This window comes from Dipodomys ordii, unplaced genomic scaffold, assembly GCF_000151885.1.
Source record: "Dipodomys ordii isolate 6190 unplaced genomic scaffold, Dord_2.0 Scaffold116, whole genome shotgun sequence".
Lineage (NCBI taxonomy): Eukaryota > Metazoa > Chordata > Mammalia > Rodentia > Heteromyidae > Dipodomys > Dipodomys ordii.
The window spans coordinates 2,138,550-2,157,997 of NW_012267332.1; the positions used below are offsets into that span (position 1 = coordinate 2,138,550).

General features: G+C 43.0%; 1 pseudogene; it reads right to left on the reverse strand.

The window, feature by feature from the left end:
* Positions 1 to 4,533: 4,533 nt before the first annotated feature.
* Positions 4,534 to 19,448, reverse strand: part of LOC105995210 — a 141,159-nt pseudogene continuing 126,244 nt past the window's right edge.

Here is a 19,448-nt window from a genome sequence, read left to right on the forward strand (position 1 = left end):
ACTGACACACACACACACACACACACACACACACACACACACACACACACACACACACACACACACACACCACAAAGAGCAAGTGCTCTAATGCAACATAGTCTGGACAGGGACAGATTCAGGTTAAAAGAGTAGTCTCATTAACCTGGGTAGGGGTGTATCTGGCATGTGCGTGGCCAGGGTACCAAGTCCGTACTGTAAAAAAAAGTCTTCCCTTCCCTTCCCTCCCCTCCCCTCCCCTCTGTTCTTCTTTCCTCCCCTCCCCCTTCTTTCTCTTCTCTTTTTTTGTCTTTTGTCTAGGGCTTTATACATTCGCAAAAGAGAGAGAGAGAGAGAGAAAAAGGGCAGGCTATCTTTCAATCTCCCCACCCCCAATTCCAGGGTTCAGAGAGGAAAGAAAATCTCTTTGGCTAGGATGGGCCTTCCATCTACCTGTCTGGTCAGTCTCCTGCAGTGCTACCGAGCCACAAGTGTCCTTTGTCTCAGCTGTCATTCTCTGGTGGGCCTCCCTGTAATAGGGGAAGGTAATGGACCATTTCTTTTGGCTGAAACTTGCCATTAGTTGGCAGATGATGACATCTTTGTGAAATGATCTGTTGGTTCTCCAAGGGGGAATGGGAGAATAGGAGGCATGGAATGTAGATCTAACCCTGGTAACCCCGGGTCACTTACCAACTCTGTGAATGTGACTGGTTGGTGGCTGTACACAATTAGGGGTTGGGCAGTGACCTGGGCAGGGGGGTGGGAGGAAGCAAATGTGAACAGAGACTATGATGGGGTTTTTCCACCTCAGATGTGTGTTTTTGTCTGTATTTGTGACTGTGCAGAAGCTATGACATAGGTTAGGTAACAGTGAGAGCCAGGGTTGAGGTATGCAGAGGTGCATGGAACTCTATGAGTCTACATGCAGCCCCTAGAATTTGCACAAAACCCATACAGGATGGTGGTATAAAGCTACGTCCTTTGAATTAGTCATCATTTCCCTTTTGTTACCTGAGTGATTATTTTGATGTGACAGCCTGAAGGAGGTGAGGAAGCCAGCCAGGGAGGGGGGAATCCTCTGAGGCCCTAATTTTCTTGGAACCCAGAAAATGATTGGATTGATGTGGTGGCCTTATAATGTCTCCCTACAGAAATGAAGGGAAGATGCATACTTGAAATCAGCTCTTGGCTTTCTGCTACCTCTGACTAGCAGAATCATGAGCCTTAGATCTTAGCCCTACTGAATAACTAGGATCGCATATCTGAGCTATCAGGGCCTGGCTGCTTTTTCTTTTTCTTTTTCACTCCCTTCCTCCCTCCCTCCCTCTCTGTCTCTGTCTCTCTGTCTCTCTGTGTCTGTCTGTCTGTCTCTCTCTCTTTCCCCTTTCTCTCTCTCTCTCTTTCTTTCTTTCTTTTTCTTTCTTCTGATCCGAGGCTTGAACACAGGACTTGGGCACTGTTCCTGAGCTCTTTTTTCTCAAGGCTAGTGCTCTACCACTCTAGCCACTGCTCCACTTCTAGTTTTTAGGTGGTTAATTGGAAAGAAGAATCTTTCCATGGCTTTGAACCATGATCCTGATCCTTAGATCTCAGCCTCCTGAGTAGCTAGGATTCCAGGTGTGAGTCACTGGCACCTGGTTTTTTCTAATAATAAAATTTTAGTGACAGTTCCTTTGATGGTGGTTATCTTCTCTCACCTCGCCTGAGGGAACACTACTGTAAGAAATCACTGAGATGTCACACACTGTCCTAACACAGGCCCATGCAAGGAGGGAAGTCTTTCCCCTCAAAAGCATTGGTGTTCATTCTTCCTTAATCCAGAAGGGTTTAAGGTGACCCGTGCACAGGATACTTGATAAAGGGCCTGGAGGGTGGGGATATTACACTCCTAATTAGCATCTCAAAGCCTGGAGAAGAAACTCACCCATTTCCTCTCTGGGTTGTTCTTGGTGACCAGGTTCCTTTCTTACCTTTTCATTTCTTGGGGGGAAATGTCCTTCTTATAAATTCAGCACAAGGCAGCCCAGCCATGAGATATGATGCTGTTTGTTTTTGAGATATGGTCTTGCTGTGTGGACCAAACTGGCCTCAAACTTGTGATCTTCCTTCCTCAGCCTCCTAAATGCTGGCATTATGAGTGTCCACTCTGCATTGCTTAAAGGTGTGTGTGTGTGTGTGTGTGTGTGTGTGTGTGTGTGTGTGTGTAAGAGAGAGAGAGAGAATGTATGCTAGTACTGGGGCTTGAGTCAGAGCCTCCCATTCTAGCACAGCCTTTTTGCTCAAGGCTGATGCCCTACCACTAGAGCCACACCTCCACTTCCGATTTTTAGTGGTTAATTGGAAATAAGAGTTTCACAGTCTTTCCTGCCTGGGCTGGCTTTGAACCGTGAGCCACAGATCTCAGCCTCCTAATTAGCTAGGATTATGAGTGTGAGCCACTGGTGTCAAGCTATCTGTATTTGTCCTTGTAAACTAACCTTTATTTTTTTTCTTTATAAAAAGCTTCTTATGTGTACTTGAAAGATGCTTTGCCATGTGCTCAGTGCTTTCTTTGTTGACCCTTCTGAGCTTTTTGAGGAGATGTTGCCTTCTTGCCTGTGACTTTCTAGGCAGGAACCTTTTTGCCTACCAGGTGTCAGCTTTTTCTTTTTCTTTTTTTTTTTTGCTGGACTTTTAGCTGTGGGGGTTTTTGTTTTTGTTTTGTTTTTAGAATCTTTCAGGAGGTTTTCAGACAGAAGCTCCAAAGAGTTGTGCGTCTCTTTTTCTTTTCTTTTTTAGGTCTGAGATTGGGACTTAAACAGTTCCTGCTGCTTTTACTCATCGATTAGCACTCTACTAACTAGCCATATCTAAAACCCCTTTTTTCTTTTTTAAATATAATTTTTGGGTCAATTGTAAGGCCTGAACTCAGGGCCTGGGTGCTGTCCGTGAGCTGTTTTTTTGGGGGGGGTGTCCGGTCGTGGGGCCTGAACTCTGGGCCTGGGCTCTGTCCCTCAGCTCTTTAGCTTAGGGCTAGCGCTCTACCACTTGAGCCACAGCACCACTTCCGGCTTTTTTTCTTTTTGGTTATGTGGTGCTGAGGAATTGAACCCAGGGCCTCATGCATGCAAGGCAAGCGCTCTACCACTGAGCCACCTTCCCAGCCCCTTAAAAAAAACCCAAAAAACCAAAAAACTCAAGGCTAATGCTCTACCACTTCCAGCCACAGCCCTATTTCTGGTTTTTGAGTGGCTAATTGGAGATAAGAGTCTCACAGGGACTTTTCTGCCCTGGTTGGTTTTGATCCATGATTCTCAGATCTCAGCTTCCTGAGTAGCTAGGATTACAGGCATGAGCCACCAGTGCCCAGCTTTTAAATATAACTTTATTGAGGGAACAGCTGACACTAAGCAAAAGGAAAGAAATGTACATATCACCTGATGTGGAAGAAATAACTGTATTGTCAAAGCTCAAAGAATTTACAAACTTTATAGACCACAATAAAGACAATTTGCCCCGTGAAGGTTAGAATGTGTTTGTGACTTTAACTAAGTATCACTATCTCACAAGTCTATGAAATATTGTGAAAATTATGTAATCACTTAATCACAATAAAATCAATTTTTTTATTTTTATTAAGAGGGGTTATCATTTCATAAGTCAATTTTAACCCTTTCTTCCTTTTCCCTCATCCCTTGTACATAGGTTATTTTTCTCACTGTATATTCTGAATAGTCTGATTGTATTTGTTCATGCTTCCTACCTCTCTTTCTAGGCACCTTTTTGCCTGCCCCCCAAAGAAAAAACCCAAAGCAAAAACAGACATCACCACCAACAATAACAACATCTTTTCTTTGAAAAAATTTTTTTGAGGGCTGGGAGTGTGACTTAGTGGTAGACTTCTTACCTAGCATGCATGAAGCCCTGAGTTTGGTTCCGCAGTACCATATAAATGGAAAAAGCCAGAAGTGGTACTGCGGCTCAACTGGTAGAATGTTAGCCTTGAGCACAGAGAGGCTCAGGGACAGTGCCCAAGCCCTGAGTTTCAAGCCCTACAACTGGCAAAACAAACAAACAAAATAAACACATTTGTTTCAATTGTGCCAATATTAGGGCTTCAACCCAGGGCCTTATGCTCTTGCTTAGTTTTATTTACTCCAGGCTGCTGCTTTGTCACTTGAGCCACACCTCCACTTCTGGTTTTTTTGCTGGTTAATTGGACCCAAGAATCTTTCCGATTTGTCTACTCAGGCTGGCTTTGAACCATGACTCTCAAATCTCATTCTAGTGAGTAACTAGGATTATAGGCATGAGTCTGGCTGCTCTTTGAAGTGTCTAAATTTAATTCTCAATCAATCTGTCTCAAATTTTCTTTGCCTTCATGATTTTGCAATGATCAAAATTTGTCATCTGGGCCTTTGTTTCTCTGGCTTCCATCTTCTTGGCTGCCCATTTGGTCTACCTGTCATCTTCCAGGCTTGTCATACCTGTTTGTGGTAGGCAGTGAGTGGGAATTGGAGGGTGAAGTTGAACTGTAGGCATTGGGGAGCATTGTGTATCCCCTATCTGAGTTCAGGGACCATCCACTAAAGCCTTCTTCTGATCAATAGCATCTACAATTGCCACTAGTTTGCCAGCATAATGCTCAAAGGAGACACAGGGCACCTGAACAATCAAACAACCAACTGATAGCATTTGATGAGAAAGAGGGACTACCCATGGTGCACATGCGTAGGAGACCACTAGGCTTCGCTATGCTGGAGTTGTAAAAGAAGAGTGTGATTCTTTGTTGCTTTGTATGTCCCTCCCCACTGTATAACCCCTGTTCTCACTGTATTTGATGTTGGTATAATTTGTGGAGGGGAAGGTGGACTCATTGCAACAATGATGTTATGTCAAAACGTTATGTCAAAAAACGAACTTTACAACTTTGGCTCAGGGCGGGGGAGGTGGGAAGGGATGGGATGGGGAAACAAAGGAGGAGGCAACAATGCTTGATAAGAAATGTACTCATTACCTTGCCCATGTAATTGTAACCCCTCTGTACGGTATTTTCACAATTTAAAAAAAAAAAGAATAATGGAGTAGCGGGGGAGTAGAATTTCACCTGGGAGGAGAGGCACAAGGACAGGTCTGGAGGATGGGAGAATTGTAGTATGAGCCAGGCACCAATGGCTCCTGTCTGTAATCCTAGCTACTCAGGAGGTTGAGATCTGAGAATCATGGTTCAAAGCCAGCCCGGGCAGGAAAATCCAGGAGACTCCTGTCTCCAATTAACCAGCAGAAAACCAGAAGTGGTGCTGTGGCTCAAGTGGTAGAGTGCTACCTTTGAGTGAAAAAGCTCAAAGGGCACCATCCAGGCCCTGAGCTCAAGTCCCACAACTGACAAAAAAATTGTGGCATGTTCAGGCTAGGCTGGAGTCTTGCTAAGTACAGTATGCCTGGAGAGATTTTTGTTTTTTCCTATTTTTTGGGTACTTGTCCTGGGGCTTGAATTCAGGGCCTGGGTGCTGTCTTTGAGATTTTGTGCTCAAGGCTAGCATTCTACCACTTGAGCCACAGCTCCACTTTTGTTGGTTAATTGGAGATCAGAGTCTCATGGACTTTTCTGCCCAGGCTGGCTTCAAACTGTGACCCTCAGATCTCAGCTAGGATTACAGTCATAAGCTACTCAAACCTGACTTACACCTGAAGAGTTGAGATGGGATTTTTCATCCAGTGCTCATGATTTGTAAATTATGAATTACTGGTAAGTAACTCCCCCTCCCTTTCCTTCCTGTGATTCTAAACAGGATGAATCTGAACGCTGTAGTTTGGGATCTTCAATGTCTCCCAAAAGCCCCATTTGTTAAAGGGTTGATCCTCAGCTTGGTGCTATTGGCAAGTGATAGAATCTTTAAGAGGATTTCATGTCATTGTGGGGGCATAGCCTTGAAGGGAATATGGAACTTTAGCATTTTCCTTTTTTATTCTTGTGCTTCTTGGTTCTTGATGAGATGACCAGTTTTGCTCCATCATATGCTCCTTTGTCAATTTCACCAGAGGTCAAAAAGCAGTGAGTCAACCCTCCCTCCCTCCCTCCCTCCCTCCCTCCCTTCCTTCCTTCCTTCCTTCCTTCCTTCCTTCCTTCCTTCCTTCCTTCCTTCCTTCCTTCCTTCTTTCCCCTCCCATCTCTCTCTGATGGCACTGGGATTGGAGATCAAGGCCTTGTGGTTGCTGGGCTGGTGCTCTACCACTTGAATCTCAGCTCCAACCCCTTTTTCTTTTTAGGTATTTGTCAAATAAGTTCTTGTAAACAAGTCTAGCCTGGACTGTGAGGCTCCTCTTCTGTAGCTGGGATGACGGGTACATGCCACATGCCAGCACTTTTTATTGCTTGAAATAGAAACTTGCACAAACCTTGATCATGTGGATGTCTGCTTCCTAACTAGCTAGGGTTACAGGTATGAGCCACTTTCTCCCATACATTTTCTTTTTATAAGTTAATTTTCTGACATGCATGGTATCTGGGTTTGGTAGAGATGAGGAATGAACGTCATGGTGGCTCTAGACAGGGCATGGAGCTGGGCAGATCATCATAGCACCACTCAAACAAGCTTCCTGACCACACAACAGCCCTAAACACATCCTGCATCCTCCTGTCTGCTATCTCAGGAAGGAAGTACAAAATTATCTTTTCAAGTCAGGCACAGGTGGCTCACACCTGTAATCCTAGCTACTCAGGAGTCTGAGATCTGAGGTTTGCTGTTTGAAGCCAGCCTAGGCTGGAAAGTTTATGAGATTCTGATATCCAATTAACCACCATAAAACCAGAATGGAGCTATAGCTCAAAGTGGTAGAGTGCTAGCCTTGAACACAGATGTTCAGAGATAGTACCCCAGGCCCTGAGTTCAAATCCCAGGATCAGTATATATATATATAGAGAGAGAGACAGAGACAGAGAGACAGAGAGAGACAGAGAGATAGAGACAGAGACAGAGAATTCTTTCAGGGCATCGGCTTCATTGACTATGTTTGGACTCTCCAAGCCTAGGCCTTTCTTGATTAGCATCTGTGGCCTGGAGTAGAGGATGGGGTCACCCTAGTATGAGATGTAATGACAGTATCATGACTTGGCTGCCCATACAACAACTGCTTTTAAAGTTCAATTTTGTAATCTCAAAGTTCATACCCAAGGGATTTTGTAATTCAAAGCACTGATCATGAAGCTCTTTGGAAAACTGTGACTTTCTCTTGAGCTAAAATGTGGATAGGGGGACAGCCAGGGGATGGGGAGGAGTGGCATATACCTCTGGGGTGGGCCCAACACTTAAGGTTTCTCTCAATGTGACAGCAGGCTCATCTTGTCCAGATAGATCAAGCTTCATCTCTTCAAACACCTTAGATTTCAAAAGCAGTGGTGCTTAACCTACTAACAACATGGACAAAAGAAGAAAGACAGCACATCTCAATAGGCATCGGTCAGTCTCCTAAGCTGTAACTGGGGCCAGTTGGCTGCTTATCTGGGGTGTGATAGTTTGCCAACTAGCAAGGGTCTGGGGCTTGGCCATCTAGGGGACTGGCAGTCTTGGAATTAGAAACCATAATTGGTGCATCCCAGGCTTTCTTGGAGCCAAGGATGAATTTATAGAAGGCATGAAATATCAGGTAAAGGGGGGGATAAGTACTAGATTTGGCATGCCTATAGTCATAGTTACTTGGGTGTTTGGGGCAAGGAGAAATCTTCCTCCCCCTCCCCTTCCTCCCCCTCTTCTTCCTCCTCCTCATCTCCTCCTCTCTCCTCCTCTTCCTCCACCTTCTCCTCCTCTTCTTCCTCCTCCTCTTCCTCCTCCTCCTTCTTCTCCTTCTTCCTCTTCCTTCCTCCTCCCTTTTCTTCCTCCACCTCCTCCTCCTCTCTCCTCCTCTTCCTCCTCCTCCTCCTCCTCCTCCTCTTCCTCCTGCTCTTCTACTTCTTTTCTATCTCCTCCTCCCTTCCTCCCTCTCTGTTAATATCTCTCTCTCTCTGTTGATATTGGGGCTTGAACTAAGGGCCTGGTCCCTGACTTTATTGCTCAAAGCTAGCATTCTACCACTTGAGCCACAGCTCCACTTCTGGCTTTTTGGTGGTTAATTGCAGAGAAAAGTCTCCTGGACCTCCCTGCCCAGACTGGCTTGGAATTGAGATCCTCAGATCTCAGCCTCCTAAGTAGGTAGGATTATAAGTGTGAATCACTGGTGCCTGACACTTGTTTGATTTTGAGACAAGGTCTTGCTACTAGTCCAGGCTGACCTCCAGATCACGATCATCCTGCCTCACCCTCCTGAATGCTGGGATTACTGGTGTGTGTTACCATTTCCAGCTTCTGTCAATCTTCTTGCAAGTGTGGTCTGCATATGCTGCCTGCAGCATTCCTCACCCTCCTGCTTACACCCTAAAGCCAGCACTATGCTGCTTATACCCTACCACAGAAGGAATCCTCTTGTCAGGAATGATACCTCAATCACTAAATCCCTTGATTTCTTCTCCAAGAGGAAAGTCTCCTAACCCCAGACTGCAGGAACAACAAAGTTATATTCTCTATATTTCAGTCTCTAGAAATGCTTCTAAGTATCCAAAGCAAGTTGTCATTTTCCTTTCTGTGCTTCAAGTTGACTGGCAAAAGCATAAGCCAGAATCCCTGAACCTCCTTTCCACCCAGTCCCCTTCATAAAATGTCCTTTCCTTTCATAGTTGAGTGTAGTGTTACTGTCTCCCTTCCACCAGTAAATATGAGTTTTTCCAATGCTGTGGACTCACACCCTCCCTCTCCTTAAACATCTCATTCTATACATCCATCATCCCCTCATTTCATTCCTACACCTGCACCCTAACCCTGATCATATCCGACTTCATTACTTCAGGCATGCATACTCATGATACTCCTTCCTGTTGAGAGCTGGGATTAAAAGAGTACACTTCTACACCTGTCTGCCAGAGCTTCTTTACTTGGCAGTACTGGGGATTGAACTCAAAGTTTTGCACTTACTAGGTTGCTCTACCACTTGAGTCATACTCCAAACCCATTTTTGCTTTTAGTTATTTTTGTCACAAGGTCTTGTGTTTATGTCCTAGTTGACCTGGACTGTGATCTTCCTAATTATGCTTCCCAAGCAACTGGGATGACAGGCATACACCACGACATTGACTATTGGTTGAGGTGGGGTCTCACTAGCTTTAACATTTTTTATTGTTAAAATACAGTAAGAGGGGTTACAGTTACATGAGTAAGATAATGAGTACATTTCCTATCCAGCATTGTTACCTCCTCCTTTGTTTTTCCCCTACTATTCCTTCCCTCCCCACCTTCACAACTACCCCCTCCCCCCGTCAAGTTATAAAGTTCCTTTTCAATATAGTGTCATCTCATTGTTGCAATGGGTCAATCTGTATCCTTGTTTCAGCATTTTGTTACTTCCTTTCCCCTCCCCAAATTATAAAAATGTATACACAAGATGCAGGGCTCTGGAATCAAATACAGTGCAAAGGAGTTATACCTTGGGGGAGTATCATACAAAAGAAACAAAAAAAAATCACATGGTACATTAAAAACAGCAGCAAGAAAGATAAAACCACTGTGTTGCTATCTTGGGGTTTATTTCGCTTACCATCATCTTATATGGTCATATGTACATAGCTTTTGACCTTTTCTGCTTGTCCTAGACATATACTAGTCATTGAAAATAAGGGAAATCAAGGGACCTATGTTTCTTTGAGCCTGGCTTACTTCACTTAATATAATTTCTTCCAAGATTTTCCATTTCCTAACAAATGGAGCAGTGTCATTCCTTCCTATGGAAGCATAGAATTCCATTTTGTATATATTTTTGTGTGTGTGTGTGTACACATACATACATACATACATACATACATACATATATATCACATTTTCTTGATCCATTCATCTACTGAGGGGCATATGGGTTGGTTCCATATCTTAGCTATGATGAATAATGCTGTGATAAACATAGTTGTGCTGGTAGCTTTAGTATGGCCTTGTTTGTGATCATTTGAGTAAATGCCCAAAAGTAGGATTGCTGGGTCATAGGGGAGCTTTTTGTGGAGTCTTTTGAGGAACCTCCATACTGCTTTCCAAAGTGGTTGAACAAGTTTATACTCCTACCAACAATGCAGTAGGGTTCCCTTTTGGCCACATCCCCTCCAGCATCTGTTGTTATTAGATTTCTTGATTATAGCCATTCTAACTGGGGTGAGGTGAAATCTCAATGTTGTTTTGATTTGCATTTCTTTTATGGCTAGAGAGGTTGAGCATTTCTTCATGTGTCTATTGGCCATCCTTCTTTCCTCTTCAGAGAAGCTTCTCTTTAAGTCTTTAGCCCACTTATTTATTGGGCAGTTGTTTAAGAATTTGTTGGGGGATTTAATTTTTTGAGTTCTAAGTGTATTTTAGATATGAGATCCTTTTCCATTGTATGGCTAGTGAAGATCTTCTCCCAGTCTGTGGGCTTTCTACTGATCTTTCTAGTTCTGTCCTTTGCCATGCAGAAGCTCTGCTATTTCATGCAATCCCATTTGTCCCACCTTTCTTTGATTTGTGTTTCTGGGTCTTTATTAAGAAAAGTTCAGCCTGTGCCAAGGAGCCCTAGAGTTTCTCCTATCCCTTCCTGTAATGTTTGCATGGTGTCTGCTTTGACTTTGAGGTCTTTGATCCATTTGGAGTTGATTCTGGTGCAGGATGATAAATATGGATCTAGCTTTAGTTTTCTACAAGTGTTAAAAACCAATTTTGCCAGCACTGTTTACTGAAGAGGCTGTCTTTCTTCCCTTCAATTTTTTTAGCTCTCTTATTGAAGATTAGGTGGCAATAGGTCTGTGGGTTCATTTCTGGGTCTTCAGTTCTATTCTATTGGTCGTCAGGGCTGTTCTTGTGCCAGTACCAAGCTGTTTTGATTACTATGGCTTTATAGTAGAGTTTGAAATTTGGTATTGATATTCCTCCAGCACTGTTCTTTCTGCTAAGGATTGTTTTTGCTATTCGGGGTCTTTTATTGTTCCATATGAATTATTGGGTTGCTTCTATTTCCTTGAAGAATGAGGTTGGAATATTGATAGGTATCACATTGAATTTGTAGATAGCCTTGGGAAGTATTGCCATTTTCATGATGTTAATCCTCCCAATCCAGGAGCATGGGAGGTTTTTTGACTTCCTTAGTTCTGCTTTAATTTCCTTTTTCAGGTTTGTAAAGTTTTCAGAATTGAGGTCCTTCACTTCTTTAGTTAATTCGTTGGTATTTTATTTTTTGTGGGGCTATTACAAATGGAGTTGCTTTCCTAATTTCAGCCACACTTTTCTCATTGTTATCATACAGAAAAGCCATTGATTTTTGAGGGTTAATTTTATACCCTGCTACTTTGCCAAAGTTTCAAATCAGCTCGTGTAATTTGGGAGTAGAGTCCGTGGGATTCTTTAAATATAAGATCATCTCATCTGCAAAGAGGGAGAGTTTTACTTCATCTTTCCCTATTTGGATCCCCTTTATGTTTTCATCTTGTCTTATTGATGTAGCTAGGCATTCTAATACTAAATTGAAGAGGAGTGGAGAGAGTGGACATCCTTGTCTTGTTCCTGAGTTAAGAGGAAATGGCTTTAGTTTTTCACCAGTGAGTATAATGCTGGCTGTAGGTTTGTCTTATACAGCCTTTATTGTATTGTGGAATGTTCCCTGGATTCCTAATTTTTCCAGAACTTTCATCATAAAGGGGTGTTGGATCTTGTCAAATGCTTTTTCTGCATCTATTGAGATAATCATGTGGCTCTTATCCTTGCTCTTGTGGATGTGATGAATTATATTAATTGATTTGCGTATATTGAACCAGCTTTGCATCCCCGAAATGAAAAAAAATATGGAACGCTTCATGAATTTGTGTGTCATGCTTGTGGGGGGGCCATGCTAATCTTCTCTGTATTGTTCCAATTTTAGTATATGTGCTGTTGAAGCGAGCACCTCACTAGCTTTTTATCCAGGCTGCTCTGAGATTGAGATCCTTCCAATCTTCCACCTAAATAGTTGTGATTATAGGCATAAGCCACCATGCCCACCTTACTTCTTCAAGCTTCTTACTTGGTCTCGCTGTCTCCATCACGATTCATCTTCCATGCATAAGCTAGTATGATCTTATTAAGCACAAGTATCAGGGAAGGATTGTAATGATAACACTCTTGTCCAACCAAAAGTCAGCAGAACCTCCAGAGCTTGGCCTCACTAGGTCCAGGATTTCTGCTTCTAATCCAATGCTGACTTGAGGAGCAACACTGGGGACCTGGTCTGTCAGTCGCCTGCATCGAAGTATGCAATTATTGAGGCACTACCATGTAAGCAATCATTGTGCTTGAGGATGAGACTCTAGGACAAAAAGTTTGGAGGGTAATAGGATTCTTCTGTTTTTTTCTTTCTTTCTTTTTCATTTTTTGTTGGTCCTGGGCACTGTCCCTGAGCTGTTTTGCGTAAGGCTAGTGCTCTACCACTTGAGCCACAGCACCACTTGTGGATTTCTGGTGGTTAATTGGAGTAAAGAGTCTCACGGGGACTTTTCTGCCTGGGATGGCTTTGAACCGCGATCCTCAGATCTCAGCCTCCTGAGTAGCTAGGATTACAGGCGTGAGCCACCAGTACCTGGCTTTTCTGTTTTTTTTTTTTAATTGTGAAAATAGTGGACAGAGGGGTTACAATTGCATGGGCAAGATAATGAGTACATTTCTTATCAAGCATGTAGCCTCCTCTCTTTGTTTCCCCTTCCCATCCCAACCTCCCCTAACCCCTCCACCCAACCCTCCTCGTCCCCCACCAAAGTTGTAAAGTTCATTTTCGACATAACGACTCGTACATCTCATTGTTGCAATGGATCCACCTGTGTCTTTTTTTTTAATATGAATGCTAATTGTGGCTGTAAGCTTCACAATGCCAAGATGTCCATTAGCAAATTATCTACAACTCTTGGTTTTTTTTTCCTCTCTTCTCTTTTGACACTGGGGTAGACTTGAGGCCCTTGGTTTGCTGAGCATAGAGTGCAACACTGAGCTACAGTCCCCGTCTCTTTTTCACTTCTTTCTCCTAGTGAGGAAAATTTAGTTTTTAACCAAGTGTTCATTGATCTATCTTGAATCTGCTACAGTGTAGAACATTCAAACACCAGGAAAAGCCAAGCCTGGTGGTGCACATTGTCACCCCAGCACTCAGGAGGCAGAGTCAGGAAGATCTCAGTTCAGGCTAGCCTGAGGTACAAAATGAAACCCCATTTCCCCCATTTTTAAATAAGGAGATTAAGAAATGCAAATTGGCGGCGGGTGTTGGTGGCTTATGCCTGCAATCCTAGCTACTCAGGAGGCTGAGATCTGAAGTTGAAAGGCAGGCAGGGCAGAAAAGTCCCCATGAGACTCTTATCTCCAATAAACTACTCAAAAAAGCCAGAAGTCTCACTGTGGCTCAAGTGGCGGAGTGCTAGCCTTGAGCACAAAGAAGCTCAGGAACAACACTCAAGCCCTGAGTTCAAGCCCCAGGACTGGCCAAAAACAAAAACAAAAAAACAAATGCAAATTGGTTTCTGGTCAGTTCATCACAGGAATCTTGGGCGTCAGGCATGCTAAGCAGGTCAGGACACTTCATTCTAGCTACCTAGGAAGTGAAGATCCAGAGGATTGTGGTTTCAGGCAAGTCTAGGCAAAAGTGCATAAGTCTTCATCTCCATGAATAAAACACTTGACATGGTGGCATGTGCCTGCCATCCTAGTTATTTGGAGAATAATTAAGAGGATTACAGTCCAGGCTAGCCTGGCCATAAAGGCAAGACCTTAGTTGAAAAACAACCAAAAGCAAAATGGGATGAGGGTATGGCTCAAGTGGCAGAGCATCTGCCTAGAAAACTGAAACCCTCGAGTTCCAAACTTAGTAGCAAAGTTTGAGGAAAATCCTATCTGAAAAACACACTAAAACAGGCAATGGACTGGAGTAGTGTGGGGTGTGTGCTTCAAGTGGTACAGAACTTTCCTAGCATGAAAAATACCTTCTATTAAAAAAATCACAAGTTATTAATTAAAAAAATCACAAGTTGCCAGATGCTGATGGCTCATACCTAGATCCTGAGGAGGCTGAGATCCAAGGATCCAAGGACTGCAGTTCAAAACCAGCCCAGTCTGCAAAGTCTGTGAGACTCTTATCTCCACTTAGCCATCAAAAATCTGGAAGTGGAGTTGTGGCTCACAAAAGCTAAGAGACAGCACCCAGGCTCTGAGTTCAAGTCCTATTACTGGCAAACATATACACACACACACAAACCCCACACACATGCAGACACAGAGACACAGAGACAGACCACAGACACAGATACACACAGACAGACACTCACACACTGAAAATTGCAGGTCTGCTTACTTACCATCCAGATGAAATGACTCAAATCAATATCTTTCCTTCAAAATTTTTGTTGCTGTTAGGAAAAAAAAGTTTTGGGGGATTTTTACCATTAGTTTCTTGTTTGTGTTTTTCAGGTACTGTGGTGAACTGACCTAAATCAATTTGATTATTACACACAACTGTTAGGTTTTATGGGTAGGGCTCAGTCATCACCAATAATTGCAGGAAGCTGAGGAAGTTAGGTAACTCCCCACAATCCTGCTGCCAGCTTGGAAATTAAAACAATTGTCAAAGCTAGATCTGCCACAGATAAACATTTATTAGCAAGCAGGCACTAAGCTGTATAAAATCACTTCTAGAAGCTCAAACATACTTTAGATCTCTGTCCTGTTTGATCCTTCTTGCATCCAAAGTTCACCTGAAGGAAATGTGATACTATTCTAGCCACAGATTCAATTGGCTATTTATTAGGGTCAGGGTACCAAGAATTATCTAGAAACAGTATGAGAATTCTGGACTCTAGGAATTTGGTCATGTGTGCCCTCCCTCTCCCTCTCCCTTTCCTTTCCCTCTCCCCCTCTCTTCCTTCTCTCTCTCTCTTACTCACTTGCTCATTCTTCCTCTCCCTCTCTCCTTCTCTCTCTCTTCCTCTCCTCTCCCATTCTCTCCCTCTCCCCCTATCTTCCTCTCCCTGATCCTCTCCTTCTCTCTCTCTCTCTCCCTCTTCCTCTCCCTGTCTCATTGTGCATGCCAGACTTTTCTCTACCATTAAGCTACATCCCCAGCCCCTTGAATACTGTTCCTTTTTCTTTCTTTTATTTTGTGCCAATCCTGGGGCTTAAACTCAGGGCTTGGGTGCTGCCCTTGAACTTTTTTCCCCCTCAAGGCTATCCCTCTACCACTTGAGCCACAGTTCCACTTTTGGCTTTTTGGTAGCTAATTGAAGGTCAGAGTCTCACAGACTTGCTTGCCTGGTCTAGCTTTGAAGCACAATTCTCAGAATTCAGCCTCCTAAGTGGTTAGGATTATGGGTGTGAGCTACTGGTGCCCAGCTCTGAGTACCATTTCTAAAGGTAGGAGCTTATAGATTCTTGAAATTATTCACTCTCAGATATTCTAGTCTTTATATATTTTGAATACCATGGATTTCATCAATAAAATTCCACTTTTAACAATCAGTGGATAAATGAAAAACCTCTGCTCTTGTCAATGCAATTTTTTTGGCTAATTTATTGTTATTATAAAGGTATTGTACAGAGGGATTACAATTACATGAGTCAGGTAATGACTACATTTCCTTTCATACAGTGTCATCTGTTCCCTCATTTTCTCCCAGTCCCTCCCTCCCATCTCCACCCACCAGTTGTATAGTTCACTTTCCTCAATGCCCAGTGAGCTCTACCGCTATACTTTTTCACTCTTTTTCTGAGTTCTGAACCCTTCTGAAGACAAACACTTGAATATACCAGATATAAGGTAAAGAAGACAGAATCATCAAAAAATAAAAAAAGAGATCTCTTGACTTGGAGCTCATATATATATATATATATATATGCATCATTTTATATAAAGAAGCATGAAGGCATTGTACCTTTGTGTTTCTCTCCTGAAAGTATCCTTTTCTGCCTCACTGTGTGTGAGTATCTAGAATCCTGTATAATTTGGCATATCCCAGTGTCTTTTAAATCTAATTTCTGTATATCAGAGAAAACATACACGGTTTGTCTCTCTGAGTTTGGCTCACCTCACTTAACATGATTTGTTCTATTTCCACCATTTCTCTGCAAATGACATTATTTTCTTTCTAATTCTTGCCAATGAAAGTTTATCAGTAACAGTTATTGTTGCAATAGTCTTACTCTCTGATGCTAATAAGAAACAGTGATAAAGGGCCTTAGTAGTTTTCTCTGGTGTGTGACTGGTGACTCTCAGCGTGTACATTCAAACTAATAACATGGAATATTGTCACTGGATCCAAATGCATGCCCACATTGCTAGAAAAATGGCAATGGTGGCTCATACCTCTAATCCCAGCTTCTCAGGAGACTGAGATCTGAAGATTGTGGTTTAAAGCAAAGTCTGTGAGACTCATCTCAAACTAACGAATTAACTGGCAAAAAAAGCCAGAGCAGAGCTGTGTTTCAAGTAGTAGAGTGCTAGCTTTGATTAAAAAATAAAGCTCAGAGACAATGCCCAGGCCTTGAGTTCAAACCCCAGGATGGGTACAAAAAATGGCACAATATATTATACATATGCATACATTTCCCTACATATATATTGAAAATAGAGATGGAAGAATGAATTTATTTGCAGTTGTAACCAAAACTGAGGAGACAGAAATTCTTAATGTCTCCACCTTGACCAAAGCATTTTACAATTTTTAGAAAAAATGGCACAAAAGGCAGGAAATGTGCATATATAGTTTTAGCTGTGGGCCCAAATTACTGGAACTGGGAGATCTATGTTTGAAATATGTCTTTGCAGAGGGCAGATTTCATTCACAGGCTGATATTTCCTGTAGGGATCTTGATTCTTAGGGCTACCGTACAATATCATGTAATCTGAGGTTTAGTGTTTTTCTGTTATTTTTCAGAGGGATGTGTAGTTTTTGTTTTTGCTTGGCTGATCATGGACCTCCATCCTCTTACCTATGACTCCTACATAGCTGGGATTACATGTGTACTCGACCATGCTTGTAGTGTTTTTTGTTTTTGTTTTTTTAAGAGAGAAGGCCTTCTATGCAGCCCAGGCTTACTTCAAACTTACCTCCTGCCCCAGTGTCCTGATTTTTTTGCCCATCCTGTACCTTGAACTCTAGGCCTGGGCACTGTTCCCTAAGCTTTTGTTCAAGGCTAGCATTCTACCACTTGATCAACATCACTACTTCTGGATTTTTCTGTGATTGATTGGAGAGAAGACTGTCACATACTTTCTTGCCTCAGCTGGCTTTGAATCATGATCCTCAGATCTCAGCCTCCTGAGTAGCTAGGATTACAGGTGTGAGTCTCCAGTGCCTGGCCTGATTTTGTGTGTGTGTGTGTGTGTGTGTGTGTGTGTGTGTGTGTGTGTGTGTATGCTGTTCTTGGGGCTTGAACTCAGGGCCTGGACACTGTCCCTGACCTTTTTGCTCATGGCTAGCACTCTACCACTGTCTACAGCTCCCCTTTTGGCAATTTCGGTGGCTATTTGGAGATAAAAGTCTCATGGAACTTTCCTGCTAGGGCTGCCTTTGAACAATAATCCTCATACCTCAGTCTCCTGGGTAGCTAGGATTACTGGGAAAGTGTGAGCCATTGGTACCAGGCTTTGAGGTATTTTAAGTTTTTTTATTTTCTGGTCGTGGGGCTTGAACTCTGGGCCTGGACACTGTCTTTGAGCTTCTTTTTCTCAAGGTTAGCACTCTGCCATTTGAGCCACAGCTCCACTTCCTGCTTTTTCTGAGTAGTTGTTGTGGAGGTAAGAGTCTCATGATTTTTTTTTGTCAGGGCTGGCTTTGAATCATGATCCTCAGATCTCAGCTTCCTGAGTAGCTAGGATTACAGGTGTGAGCCACTGGCACCTGGCATGTTTTAGTATTTTAAAGTAAATGAAGAATTCATAATAGGAACTTCCTTCTGATGACCAATTCCAATCAAAGAGTAATATAAATCTTTTAAGTTTTCTTTTCTGTTTTTTTTTGGGGGGGCAGTCCGGTCATGGGCCTGAACTGTGGGCCTCAGCGCTGTTCCTCAGCTCTTCAGCTCAAGGCTAGTGCTCTACCACGTGAGCCACAGCGCCACTTCCAGCTTTTTGTTTTTTGTGCTTATGTGGTGCTGAGGAATGGAACCCAGGGCTTCATGCACGCAAGGCAAGCGCTCTACCACTGAGCCACCTTCCCAGCCCTCTTTTCTGTTTTCCCTTCCCCTTTCCCTTTTTCTTCCCCTCTCCTTCCCTTCCTTTTCTTTTCTGAGACAGGGTCCCACTTTGTTGGCTAGGTTGATCTCAAACTCTTGGGCTCAATCCAATCTCCTGTTTCAGCCTCCAAAATAGTCGGAACTACAGGGGCATACCACCACATTTGGCTGTAGGTTTTCAATGAGGGAACAAGAATTAGAAAACCAGTACCACTAAGACTGCTGGAGTATATCCTCCCAAGATAATTTCACTAAACATCAAGCAAAAGCCTTTGGCTTTCCTGAGGTTCCTTGGCTTTGAACAAGGTCCCCGTTCTCCTCAAAGGCAATTGTTGCTCAGTGTGTGGATGCTTCTGGAATGTTAAACACTCCATGATTGGGCTTTGCTGTAATGAATGATTTCTTACTTCTGAGGCTTCTCTTCTAGAGAGTGGGTTTGATAAGGGTGGAGTCCTCAAAGCCCAGATGTCCTGTGGTGACAAGTGTTGGCATCTGATTGCTCAAGGTGGAGCTGCACTTTTCAAGGAAAACAAGGAGCCATGTGCTTAAGTGCAGTTCAAGATGGCAGTGTGCTGCTAGGTAGGGCTGGGGAAGCTCAACAGAGGACCATGCCCTCTGCACCTGCAGTTCCTTCCTGTGAAGTAAGTTACTGGCATACTTCCCTAAATGAAAAATGGGTTCAAAATCACAAGGAATGAGCCAGGTGTGGTAGTTCATACCAGTAATCCCAGGGAGGCCCAGGCAGAAGGATGGTGTGTTTGAGGCCAGCCTGGGCTAAAGACAGAAACTCTGTCTCCAAAACAAAACAAAACAAAAGAAGTTAACAAGGAATGAGTTCTTGAAATATGCAGCAATTTAGATGACTCTTAAGGGAATTACGCTGAGTGAAAAAAAAAGATTCCCTAGCTTCATGTGCTATGATTCTACTACGGTGATATTCTCTTCTTTCCTAGTGGCACTGGGGTTTGAACTCAAGGCCATGTGCTTGCCTTGAACTGTGCCTCAATCCCTTTTGCTTTAGTTTTTAATTTAATTTTATCTTTGTATTGGTACTGGGATTTGAACACAGCACCTATACTCTATCCCTTAGTTTATTATTATTATTTTAATTTTAATTTTTTGTGAACATACTGTACAAAGGGGTTACAATTACATGGGCAGGATAATGCGTACATTTCTTACCAAGCATTGCAGCCTCCTCCTTTG